Source organism: Aotus nancymaae, unplaced genomic scaffold (genome assembly GCF_030222135.1).
Source record: "Aotus nancymaae isolate 86718 unplaced genomic scaffold, 86718_ANA_hifiasm-v0.15.2.pri h1tg000041l, whole genome shotgun sequence".
NCBI classification, from domain to species: domain Eukaryota; kingdom Metazoa; phylum Chordata; class Mammalia; order Primates; family Aotidae; genus Aotus; species Aotus nancymaae.
In genome coordinates, this window is record NW_026988455.1 from 8,215,806 (window position 1) to 8,227,879 (window position 12,074).

At 40.6% G+C, this 12,074-nt stretch overlaps 1 protein-coding gene across 2 annotated transcripts in view; it reads left to right on the top strand.

Moving 5' to 3' along the window:
• Positions 1-12,074, top strand: part of ZNF609 (zinc finger protein 609) — a 239,442-nt gene that overhangs the window by 51,140 nt on the left and 176,228 nt on the right. The gene's annotated exons all lie outside the window — the stretch shown is intronic.

The window sequence follows — 12,074 nt, forward strand, 5'->3', positions numbered from 1 at the left end:
TACTCAATAAGCAAAACAGCCATGAGGCCCAAACCATTCACAGTTTTTTTTTCTTCCTTTTTTTTTTTTTTTTTTTTTTTTGCCAGTTACATATAGTTGATTTTATAATGTTAAATATTATCTATTTAGTATACAAAAGTATTTTATGACAGTAAAAGAAACCTTAGGATCCAGATTCTCTGTGTAGTGGAAACTTTGGGTCCATGGAATGAATATAGCTTAATGTAGTGATTAATGTAGTATTTAGTGTTTAGTTCCAACCTTCATGTTCCTCACAGTGCCCACAAATCCCTTCTCTTTATTTCTGTATAGTTACCTCAGATCTTACCCTTGAATTGAACAAGAACTGTCATGTAGGCAGAGCTGTTCTCCTCTTACCAACATAGATATTTCTGAGGTTAGTTTTGCTTTCTTAGGCCCAGTGCCTTTTGGTAGATCCTTTGAGGTATACCTTTCACCTTCTAGCCTTTTCTCACTTTCACCTTTAGATTCTATCTAAACTATGCCTTTTTGAATTTTTTTTAAGAGACTGGGTTTCACTACGTTGCCTAAGTTAGACTTGAACTCCTGGGCTGAAGCAATTCTCCCACCTGAGCCTCTGGAGTAACTGGAACTATAGGCCTGCACTGCTGATCCCATCTTAAAACATGCTTCTTTTTTTTGAGTGGGAGTCTCACTCTGTCGCCCTAGGCTACAGTGCAGTTAGTTGGGGGATCAGGGTTTACTACAACCTCTACCTCCTGGGTTCAAGCGATTGTTCTGCCTCAGCCACCTTAGTAACTGGGATTACAAGCATGCACCACCACACCTGGCTAATTTTTGTATTTTTAGTAGAGATGGGGTTTCAGCGTATTGGCCAGGCTCATGTGGAACTCCTGGCCTCAAGTGATCTGCCTGCCTTGGCCTCCCAAAGTGCCGGGATTACAGGTGTGAGCCACCATGGCAACAGTTTCCTCTTTTTTAAAATCCTGTTTTTTAAATTTTTTTGTTGTTATTTCTGAAATAACATTTTACATTTGTGGTTGTTCTTGTCTTAAGCAAATGGGAATATATTTGGTTATGCAGATTTAGGAAGGACTCCTCCTTCTTTCTCAAAAAAAAATAACCAGGAAAAAGCAGTCGTTTTCCTATGTTCTACCTTGGACATTCATTATAGTCTGGGTACAGCATTGTTTGTATCTTAAAAACTACTGTACTACTTTTGACAGTGAGATGTTTTACCCATAGTTTAAAATTGCTGTTAGTTACTGCCTAGAGATGACACTGCTGTGAATAGTATACCTTATTTGAAGGCTTGATGCTTTTAGGCATGTACTGGTATTATCTCTTGGACGAGCCATTGCAATTGCCCTGGAGGACTGGCCAGACAGAAGTTTTCATATTGAAAAGCTGTGTAAAAATGACTCTGGGTGTAGGCCAATATAGTATCACTCAGGAAAAAGAGAAGCACAGTGTACCTCTCCCTGGGAAGCAGTTTGACCAGGGCAAAGCTCCCAGAAATGGAAATTTAAGCTTATTGATTTGGGAAACTCTTGGTGTTTGCCCCTCAGCCTTTGTGAAATGTATCTTCTCTTTGAAGGAGGGAGGGGTAGGATAGAGGAGACTTAAAGGCTTAAAATAATGTCCCCTGTCAACCATCTAATCACCTCCTTAGAACTAAGCAGGTAAGGCTAGCCTCGGTGGCTCATGCCTGTAATCCCAGCACTTTGGGAGGCTGAGGCAGGCGGATCACTTGAGCTGAGGAGTTTGAGACCAGCCTGGTTAACATAGTGAAACTCCGCTTCTACTAAAAATACAAAAAATTAGCTGAGCATGGTGGTGGGCACCTGTAAGCCCAGGTACTTGGGAGGCTCAGGCAGGAGAATTGCTTGAACCCAGGAGGTGGAGGTTGCAGTGAACCAAGATTGTGCCATTGCACTCCAGCTTGGGCAACAAGAGTGAAAACTCCTTCTCAAAAAAATAAAAGAACTAAGCAGGTAAATGTCTTCATGTCACGGAAAGAAAAGATTGACTTGTTTAGAAACCAAGTTAGGTAGGGCTGTTTGTAGTTTGTAGTAAATTACCGAACTGAAGTGTCATTCAGGATAGAGAAAAGTATGGGATGCTAGTTGGAAAATAAAACCCCAGTGACATTTTCATATTTGACTAAAATATTCAGATCTCTTATTGTTCTTATTCCTTAGTCATATTTAACTCTCCTTCCTGTTTTACATCAGTAACCTAAAGCAGAAAAGGGCCAGGCAAATCCCACTTTAATCTCTTCCATTCCCCTGCCCCCATAGAGTATTATTTTTTAATTTAAAAAATTTATTTGTATTTGTTTTTTGTTTATTCAGTCTTGCTGAATTAAGCAGGAACTTCATAGAGGTGGGTTTTTTAAATTCATTTTTCTTTTGTTTCGTTTTGTTTGAGATAGAGACTCGGCTCTGTTGTCCAGGCTAGAGTATAGTGGCGTAATCTTGGCTCAGTGCAACCTCCCTGCCTCCTGAGTTCAAGAGAGTCTCCTGCCTCAGCCTCCCAAGTAGCTGGGATGACAGGTGTGTGCCATCACCCACACCTGGCTAACTTTTATGGGATTTCACCATGTTGGCCAGGCTGGTCTCAAACTCCTGAGCTCAAGTGATCCTCTTGCCTCAATCCCCCAAAGTGCTGGATTACAGGTGTGAGCCATCATGCCCAGCCAAATAATACTTTATTTTATTGTGGTGCCACTATATACTGGGCACTCATTATGAATAAATTTTTTAAAAAAAATCTTGTATTTGAACGGGTGTGGTGGCTTACGCCTATAACTCCAGCACTTTGGGAGGCCGAGGTGGGTAGATCACAAGGTCAAGAGTTCAAGACCAACCTAGCCAAGATGGTGAAACCCCATCTCTACTAAAAATACAAAAAGTAGCTGAGCGTGGTGGCGGGCACCTGTAATCCCAGCTACTTGAGACACTGAGGGAAGGAATTGCTTGAACCCGGGAGGCAGAAATTGCAGTGAGTCGAGATTGTGCCACTGCACTCCAGCCTGGGTGACAGAGCAAGACTCCGTCTCAAAAAAAAATAAAAATAAAAAATAAATAAATAAATAAATAAAAATCTTGTATTTATCTTAGGGATGGTTCCTTATCTTTTTTTTTTTTTTTTGAATTTTTTTTGAGACGGAGTTTTGCTCTTGTTGTCTAGGCTGGAGTGCAGTGGCGCAATCTTGGCTCACCACAACCTCTGCCTCCTGGGTTCAAGCAATTCTTCTGCCTCAGCCTCCCTAGTAGCTGGGATCACAGGCATCCACCATCACTCCCGGATAATTTTGTAATTTTAGTAGAGGCAGGGTTTCTCTATGTTGATCAGGCTGATCTTGAACTCCTGACCTCAGGTGATCCACCCTCCTCGGCCTCTCAAAGTGCTAGGATTACAGGTGTGAGCCACTGCACCGGCCTATAATTGCATTTATTTTGTTTATGTGTTTCTGTATCTTTCAGAACCATTTCCAGAATTAATCAGGCTACCGAGCAATAAGTCCATTCTTAGCTTTTCAACTCCCAGGATGATTCTGATTTAAAAAATTTTCACCAGGTTCCAGCAGTCTCTTATACTATATCAGTTTCTTCTCTCCTTATTACCTACTCTGGAAACCTTTTACTTGATTTCTTCTGGCTCTACCGTCTTTAATTGGGAGTTTTAAGCTTCTTGCTTTAATAATAGCAGTGGCTCATGCCTGCAATCCCAGCAATTTGGGAGGCTGAGGTGGGCGGATCATGAGGTTGGGAGATTGAGACCATCCTGGCCAACGTAGTGAAACCCAGTCTCTACTAAAATTACAAAAATTGGCTGGGCGCGGTGGCTCACACCTGTAATCCCAGCACTTTGGGAGGCTGAAGTGGGCGGATCACCTGAGGTCAGGAGTGCAAGACCAGCCTGGTCAACATGGTGAAACCCTATCTCTACTAAAAATACAGAGAGTAGTGGGGCATGGTGGCGGGCACCTGTAATCCTAGCTACTCGGAAGGCTGAGGCATGAGAACCGCTTGAACCTGAGAGGCGGAGGTTGCGGTGAGCCGAGATTGTGCCATTGCACTCCAACCTGGGCAAGAGAGCAAGACTCTGACTCAAGAAATAAAAATAAAATAAAATTACAAAAATTACCTGGGTGTAGTGGCATGTGCCTGTAATCCCAGCTACTTTGGAGGCTGAGGCAGGAAAATCACTTGGACCAGGGAGCAGTTGGAGGTTGCAGTGAACCGAGGTCGGGCCACTGCACTCCAGCCTGGCAACAGAGGGAGACTTGTCTCAAAAAAAAAAATTGCATTAGCTGATTTTAAAATTCCCTCTGGGCTGGGTATGGTGCCTCACGCCTGTAATCCCAGCACTTTGGGAGGGTGAGGCAGGTGGATCACCTGAGGTCAGGAGTTTGAGACCAGCCTGGTCAACACTGTAAAACCCCATCTCTACTAAAAAATACAAAAATTAGGCGGGTGTGGTGGTGCACACCTATAGTCCCAGCTACTTGGGAGGCTGAGGCAGGAGAATCGCTTGAACCTAGGAGGTGGAGGCTGCAGTGACCTGAGATTGTGCCACTGCGTTCCAGCCTAGGCAACAGAGTGAGATTCTGTCTCAAAAAAGATAAAACGAAACAGAAATCCCTCTGATTCAACAGATCCCATATGGAATGCTAAACAAAATTAATGTTTTTCTGCACTTAGGGGTTGGTGGGCTATCCTAGTCAAGCTATTCAAATTTATGGATACTCATTTAGTTCATCCAACAAATAATTATTAAATAACTACCATGTGCCATGCAGTATGCTGGCACTTAGGATAAAGAGTTGAAGCCAGGCATAGTGGCTCGCACCTGTAGTCCCAACTACTTGGAAGGCTGAGGTGGGAGGATCTCATGAGCCTAGGAGTTCAAGTCCAGCCTGGAGAACAGAGCAAGACCCCATCTAAAAAGAACAAAAGTTAAACAAAATAGACATGGTCTCTGCTCTGTGGAGTGTGTGTATATTTATTTCTAATTTATTTCTATATAGTATATTTACAATATAGAAATAAATTAGAAATATATATATATATATTTTTAGACACTGTTGCCCCGGCTAGAGTACGATGGCACAATCTTGGCTCATTGCAAGTTCAGCCTCCTGGGCTCCAGTGATCCTCCCAACTCAGCTTCACAAGTGTCTAGGACTACAGGCATGTGCTACCACACCTTGCCAATTTTTGCATTTTTTGTAGAGGCAGGGTTTCGCCATGTTGCCCAGGCTCGTTTTGAACCCATACCTTGGCCTCCCAAAGTGCTGGGATTACGCACGTGAGCTACTGTGCCTGGCTCCTGGAGTTTATATTCTAATGAGGGAGACAGATAAATTGGTTATTATAACAAACTTTGATGAGTAATGATAACAGAGGGTATTGTGAGTGTACATAGCAGTGGTGGCCAGAGTATAGTGTAGGATCAAGGAAGATCTCTGCTCAAAAGTGGTGACAGAGATCTCTAACCTCTCTGGCTAAACAAAGACCCAAAGGGATAAGCAGGAATTAGATAGGTGATGGGAGAGAGAGCCAAAGGCTTGTGCCAGGTGAGACAATAGCATAATCAAAGGCTGAGTGGTAAGACTAATCTTGGGGCATGAGAAGAACTGGAAGAAGTTCACCATGACTGGAGGAGGAGGGATAAAATGGTAAAGGATGAGGCTAGAGTGCTGTGGGGTTCGATAGTAGAAGGCCTTAAAAGACTTGTTGGGGCCGGGCGCGGTGGCTCAAGCCTGTAATCCCAGCACTTTGGGAGGCCGAGGCGGTTGGATCACGAGATCAAGAAATCGAGACCATCCTGGTCAACATGGTGAAACCCCGTCTCTACTAATACAAAACATTAGCTGGGCATGGTGGCGCGTGCCTGTAATCCCAGCTACTCAGGAGGCTGAGGCAGGAGAATTGCCTGAACCCAGGAGGCGGAGGTTGCGGTGAGCCGAGATCATGCCATTGCACTCCAGCCTGGGTAACAAGAGCGAAACTCCATCTCAAAAAAAAAAAAAAAAGACTTGTTAAAGGGTTTGGATTTCATGCTAACATCTGCAGAAAACTATTGTTAGACTTTTTAGTGGATTAGAGTGATTGATTTTTGAGTTTTTAAAGAATTACACTTGATGTCATCTGCAGAGTGGATTGGAGAGCAAGATTGAAGGCAGTCAGCAAGCTGTTAGCATAGACCCATGAAGATTGGCAGACAGGCTGGGTGCAGTGGCTTACTCCTGTAATTTCAACACTTTGTGAAGCCAAGGCGGGCAGATCACAAGGTCAGGAGATTGAGACCAGTGTGGCCAACATGGTGAAACCCTGTCTTTACTAAAAATACAAAAAAATTAGCTGGGCGTGGTGGCGCTCGCCTGTAATTTCAGCTACTCTGGTGGCTGAGGCAGGAGAATTGCTTGAACCCGAGACGTGGAGGTTGCAGTGAACCAAAATCGTGCCACTGCACTCTAGCCTGGGTGACAGTGAGACTGTCTCAAAAAAAAAAAAAAAAAGATTGGTAGACAGGTGGACCAGAATAGTATGAATACAAAAGGAGCAAAATGGGTAGATTTGAGAGAATAGAAATTCAATTGATAACACCTTGGCAATTGATACCATGTTGGGAAGAGATTGAAGAAGTCAAGAGTCATGTCCAGATTTTGGGCATATGAGCCAAGTTGTTCATGGAACCACTTACTGATAGGAGGGAACACTGAAAAGGGGCAAATTTGCAGGAAATGATAATGAGTTTAACTTTGGACATGTTTGAGGTGCTTGCACTGCCTGTGCTGGGAATAATAATGGTAAGCAAAATAGATTTGATCCTGCTCTTTCTAGGGCATGTGGTCTGGTAGGGGAGATAGAATGGAATCAAACAATCATGCACATCTATCATTATACACTATTAAAATTATAAAAGTAAAAGTTATAGGGTACTGAGAGCCTATAATTAGGAACTGACCCATTTTTTGGGGAGGGGAGGGGTCGGAAAATATCCATGAAGAAGTTTGAGTAAATATCTGAAGGTTGAATCGTAGTTTATTTGGAAGAGGGAGTTGAATGAATGAACAACCAATAGAAATTTTCGTTGAGGACTGGATGTGTGAGAAAGAACTGGAAATAGATAGTTTTAAGAGTTATTAATGTGAACACATAAATGGTATTTGATGCCATGGAAGTGAATGCTTACCCAGGAAGAATGTGTCTGTGTTGAATGAAGGGGGCTCAGTATGGGTCACTGAGGAACAGCAAGAAGGTGGCTACCGTAGATGGCATATTAGGAAGTGGTTCCTTGTGTCCTAGATAGAATACAAAACCCACAACTGGGAACATATGTCTATACAAACATTTTAAAATCCAGAGAAAGAGGTTATAGAACTTGCTTGGTTCTATAGTTAGAATTGGTTTTATTGGATTGAGGCACCCTTCAAGGAAAAGTTCCTTTTTCATGCCACTTATGAACAATGAAAGAGTGATCTTTGCTTTTTCCTTTGGTCACTTCCCATATTTTCCCTGCCTGGCATCATCACTCTCAACTTTTTTAGTTTTCCTTTTTTCTTTTTTGACCTAATACTCAGTTACTTAAACTCTCAACTTCTAATAATATTAAAGTGAAAGCGTAGACATTGTAATCTGGCCTATGTTTGTATTCCAGCACTGACTGCCATTTAATATATATAGGATCTTCTGCAAATTACCTCTCTATATCTCATTTTCCTTAGATTTTATGTGGTTTTAATTTAAAAGATCTAAAATTACACTGTTAAGTGCACAGTATACGGAAGTTATAATAGTTATAGGCCAGCAACAAACGTCTGTTCTATTTTCCTTTTTCCTTGCAGCCTCTCTTGTTTTTCCAGGCAGTTGAGTAGTTTCATCTGTGATCATTTATGCTCTGTATCACCCCCTCATGGGAGTATGTTACAGAAGCTTTTCTGCCAGAGCAAAAGGAGTCTCGCATTTTTGTGGTAAAAGTCTTTTCTGAAGAAGGAATACAGGAAGGTTTCTGGGTTGCTGTAACCAGAATTGTTCAACAACAATGCTATTGACATTTGGGGCTAGGGTAATTCTTTGTTGTTGGGGTGATCCAGTTTATTGTAGGATGTTTCACAGCATCCATACCTTTACCTCCTAGGTGCCAGTAGTATTCGCTCCAACATAAGACAACCAAAAATGTCTCCAGGCATTGCCAAATATCCCCTGGAGGGCAAAGTTTTTGTTTAAGCACTATTTGCTAAAACATTATTGATATGGATGCTATTTACATGACTGTGTGTTCAGTTTATGAAAATGGAGAGTTGTACATGTATGATATATGTAGTTTTCTATTGTGAATATTGTTTCTATAGAAAGTAGAAAACTAAAGGCAGTTAGAGAACCAGGCTCCCTAACCTGTGTCTGAGTTTTTATTCTCCCCAAATCTCTATTTTTCTTTTTATTTTTTATTCTCATTTTCTGAAATTTTTTTGGCTAATATTTTTTTTTCCCACACATTCTGATATTTTCCCCAAATCTCAAAAGGTGAGGTAAAATTAAGAGAGAAAAGAGTTCACGATAGAGTGGAAAGACAGCAAAAAGTAGCCTGACAAACTGACTTCCAATGTCTCTTTTCAATTCCTACTTGTTAGGATATGGAATTCAACCTAGGGAAATTTCTATTACAAGATTTCAGAAATAAGCTCTGGGTACAGGACAGAATTAAATTATCAGCCAGAGAGATTATCTTACTATCTTTCTTCCCACCTTCTCTGCTACACTGTGACAGCAAGGAGAGGCTTACCTGATTTGGGTCCTTTCAGCTCCTATGACTCTCGACCTGATGGGCACTAAAGTTATTTCTGAAAGTGTTTGCTTTTACTTTTAATATAAAATCTTAACGTTTTACTTTACTTTGTACAGGTGGGTAGAAAGTCCTTCCATATTAGATAATGTTGACTACTCCCTGAAAACGTAGTCCACAGAGAAGTCCTTGGATAGCACCCAAGCTGGAAGCAATAGGTTAAGTAACCCATGTCAGTGTCTTGAGAGGAGTCCAAGAAAAGATCCCATTTTGAAGTTTGAAAGATCCTGTAAAGAGAGGGTAGAGCTTGGGCCAGGCAGCCTTTGAGGTGGTAACCAGCTCATAAACAAGAGCTGACATGTTCCAACAAAGTCTCTCATCCTGGCTCCAGAGTTGGCTGAGGAGAGAAATTTGTGGAAGCCTCTGTAAGTGGAGGATTGTTCTTGGCTTTGGCTTTTGTGTGGCTGCAAATGGAGTAGGGAGGGAGCTTGGACCTGGTCTCTGGGGTGTCGGCATTGCCCTGAGAGGAAGATTTTTTTTTCCTTGTTTTATTTTTTGCTCCCTGACCCTCCCCTAGTATTAACATTTCAAGGTACCGGAAATGATTGGATACTGTTTTGTAACTCTTTTAGGACAGCCTATTAATATTCTGGTGTGAAGATGACAGCCAAGAAGAATTTTAACTAGGTAGAATCAAAGCTCATAACCTTTATGAAAATATCCTAAGCAGGGAATCCTCAATTTATTTTGAAGTGTTTGAGTTTTACTAAAATTGCATCATTGCCAGTGTGGTTTTTTTAAAAAGGACAGTCATAGTGGCTAAGGAGACCAGCAAGACCTGGAGTTGGCAGTAGAGTGAGCCATCTGAGGAAAAAGGAAAGAGGAATGTTAGTGTGGGAAAGAGGTGCAACTGTACCTCTGGATCCCTCTTCCTTCATTATTCTTTACTGGGCCTGGCAGCTATCAAAGTTTGCTTAATAGAGTTGTGGGCTGGAGATTGTTTCTTAATCCCTGTATTGGAGTACCAAGCTCCAGCTGTGTTATCTAGGCTCTGGGGCCCTGGCACTTGGCTAACTAATGCTGAGGCATCTGGTGACTTGAGACAAAAGCCTGTTTTGTCAGAGAGAAGATTGGGCAAAACACAAGCATTGTTATCTCTAATGCCCCCAGGGCAAACTGTCTACTGGGCAAGTGAGAATGCCTTGACCTTGTGAGCTTACAGCAACCTGTCCACTTGGTTTTATGTTTCTTTGAGATTATTTTCTACTAACGAGGTTTCAGCATTCCGGCATTGAAATGTATAAGTGCTTTATTGTAAAGAATTTGGAAAATGCAGAAAAGTAAAAGGAAAAACATAAAAATTGCACTTCATTCTACCAGATTCTTAAGAGAAGAATTTCTTTAATGTTGTGGAATTGGCTGAGTTCAGTATTGGCTTGGGCACTATCTATACCTCATGAATTTCAACCCTGTTCCTTTAAACATTTTTAATTTTCTCATTAGAGATCTGACCTGGTTTGGCCCTGCTTGGCTAGATTTTATTATAATTGATGTGATCTCATCCTGGAGTATGAAACTCATCTTCTGTGTTTAACTTTTTATAACTTGTCTCAAACCAATTTTTTATCTTCATCTGTGATTGTCTTCAGAAGTCTTGGTGTTTGTTTTTTTAAACTGGTGGTGGTGAGTGTGTAGGGGGAGAGTAGTTTTGTTGTTTTTGAAGACTTAATGTTGACCTTCTTCTATTTGGAAAGAAATGTCTGTGATGTCAGTTAACATAATTTGGTTTCATTGATGAGCTTGCTCAAGACATGAGCTTATGAGATTTCCTAGTTGTATAAAAAGAAAAGGGCTGTCTTTCATGTTTTCTTTTTCTCTGCTGGAGTAACATTTTAGTTAAGGAAGTTACACAAAAACAAACTCATCCTTTTTCTGTGTAATTTTCTATATGGATTTTTATGTTGACCAGTCTAGACCTTTTGCCTATTAGATGTTTACATAGATGTTTAAATTTAACTTTCAATACATTTATGGTTTTAAAAAAAAAAGGAAATTTTGGTACAATAGAGAAATGTATTTTGGAGTTATTTATTTTTCCTTTTAAATGTTAAAATGAGGCAGGAATACAGTACTTTCAGCCTATTGTCTAAAGGTACTCTTTGACATTTACAATATCAGGTATAAGCATTTCCAAAAGAGATCTTCCTTAATGTACCATACTCTTAATGATCTTTTGACAGGACAGAAATGGAGAGAGATGTTAGCAGGGTATATTTTAATTTATATTCTTTAAAAGTTTACATTCTGTACTATGATGAATTATTATTGTAGATTTTCTTTTCATGTAATATGGACTCCCTTGCATAACTGGAGAGAAGAGCTTCCAATTAAAGTAATTATGCTAGCAGCTCTGAGACTACTCTTTGGAACTGTTGTCAGCATTTTGGTTTGAAGAAATCAGATCAGATTGACTGTCTAATAGTAGGCTTTTAAACAAGAGCCTGACATAAGAATTTAAGGAAATCTAGGAAAATCTTTGAAAATCTTCTATATTATAGGCTGGGCACGGTGGCTCATATCTATAATCCCACCACTTTGGGAGGCTGAGGTAGGAGGATCACTTGAGGTAAGGAGTTTGAGACCAGCCTGGCCAACATGGTGAAACCCTGTCTCTAAAAATACAAAACTTAGCCGGGCGTGGTGATGCATGCTTGTAATCCCAGCTACTTGGGAGGCTGAGGCAGGAGGTTTGCTTGATCCTGGGAGGCAGAGGTTGAAGTGAGCAGAGATCACACCACTGTACTTCAGCCTGGGCGACAGAGCAAGACTCTGTCTCAAAAAAAAAAAAAAAAAAGAGAAAATAAAATCTTCTATGTTATAAACTTAAATTTCATATGAATGGAAGATTGAGAAATGATGGCTAATGGCTTAAGCTGTGGGTAGAATGTCAGCTTTTTGCATGTTTATCAGATGCCTTTTCCTGGTTATTATAAAAAAAAAGTAGTATTTCCAGAACCCATTAATGACTGATAAGTGGAACGTTTTTTGGAAGAGGTTAGCTAGACAGATTTTCTTTTCCTCATACAGGTCTTTTTTTAAAAAAATTGAGAAATATTTTTTTTCAGTATACAATTTAGTGGTTTATACTATATTCACAAACTGTGTAAGCATCATTCACAAACTGCAACCAACTAAAAACAAATTTTTTTCTTTTACAGAAATCTGCCAAGAGTAAGCATTTAGGGAAACAAAATTTTAATGATGTCAGGATCTTATATTTGATTGTTTTAAGGGCT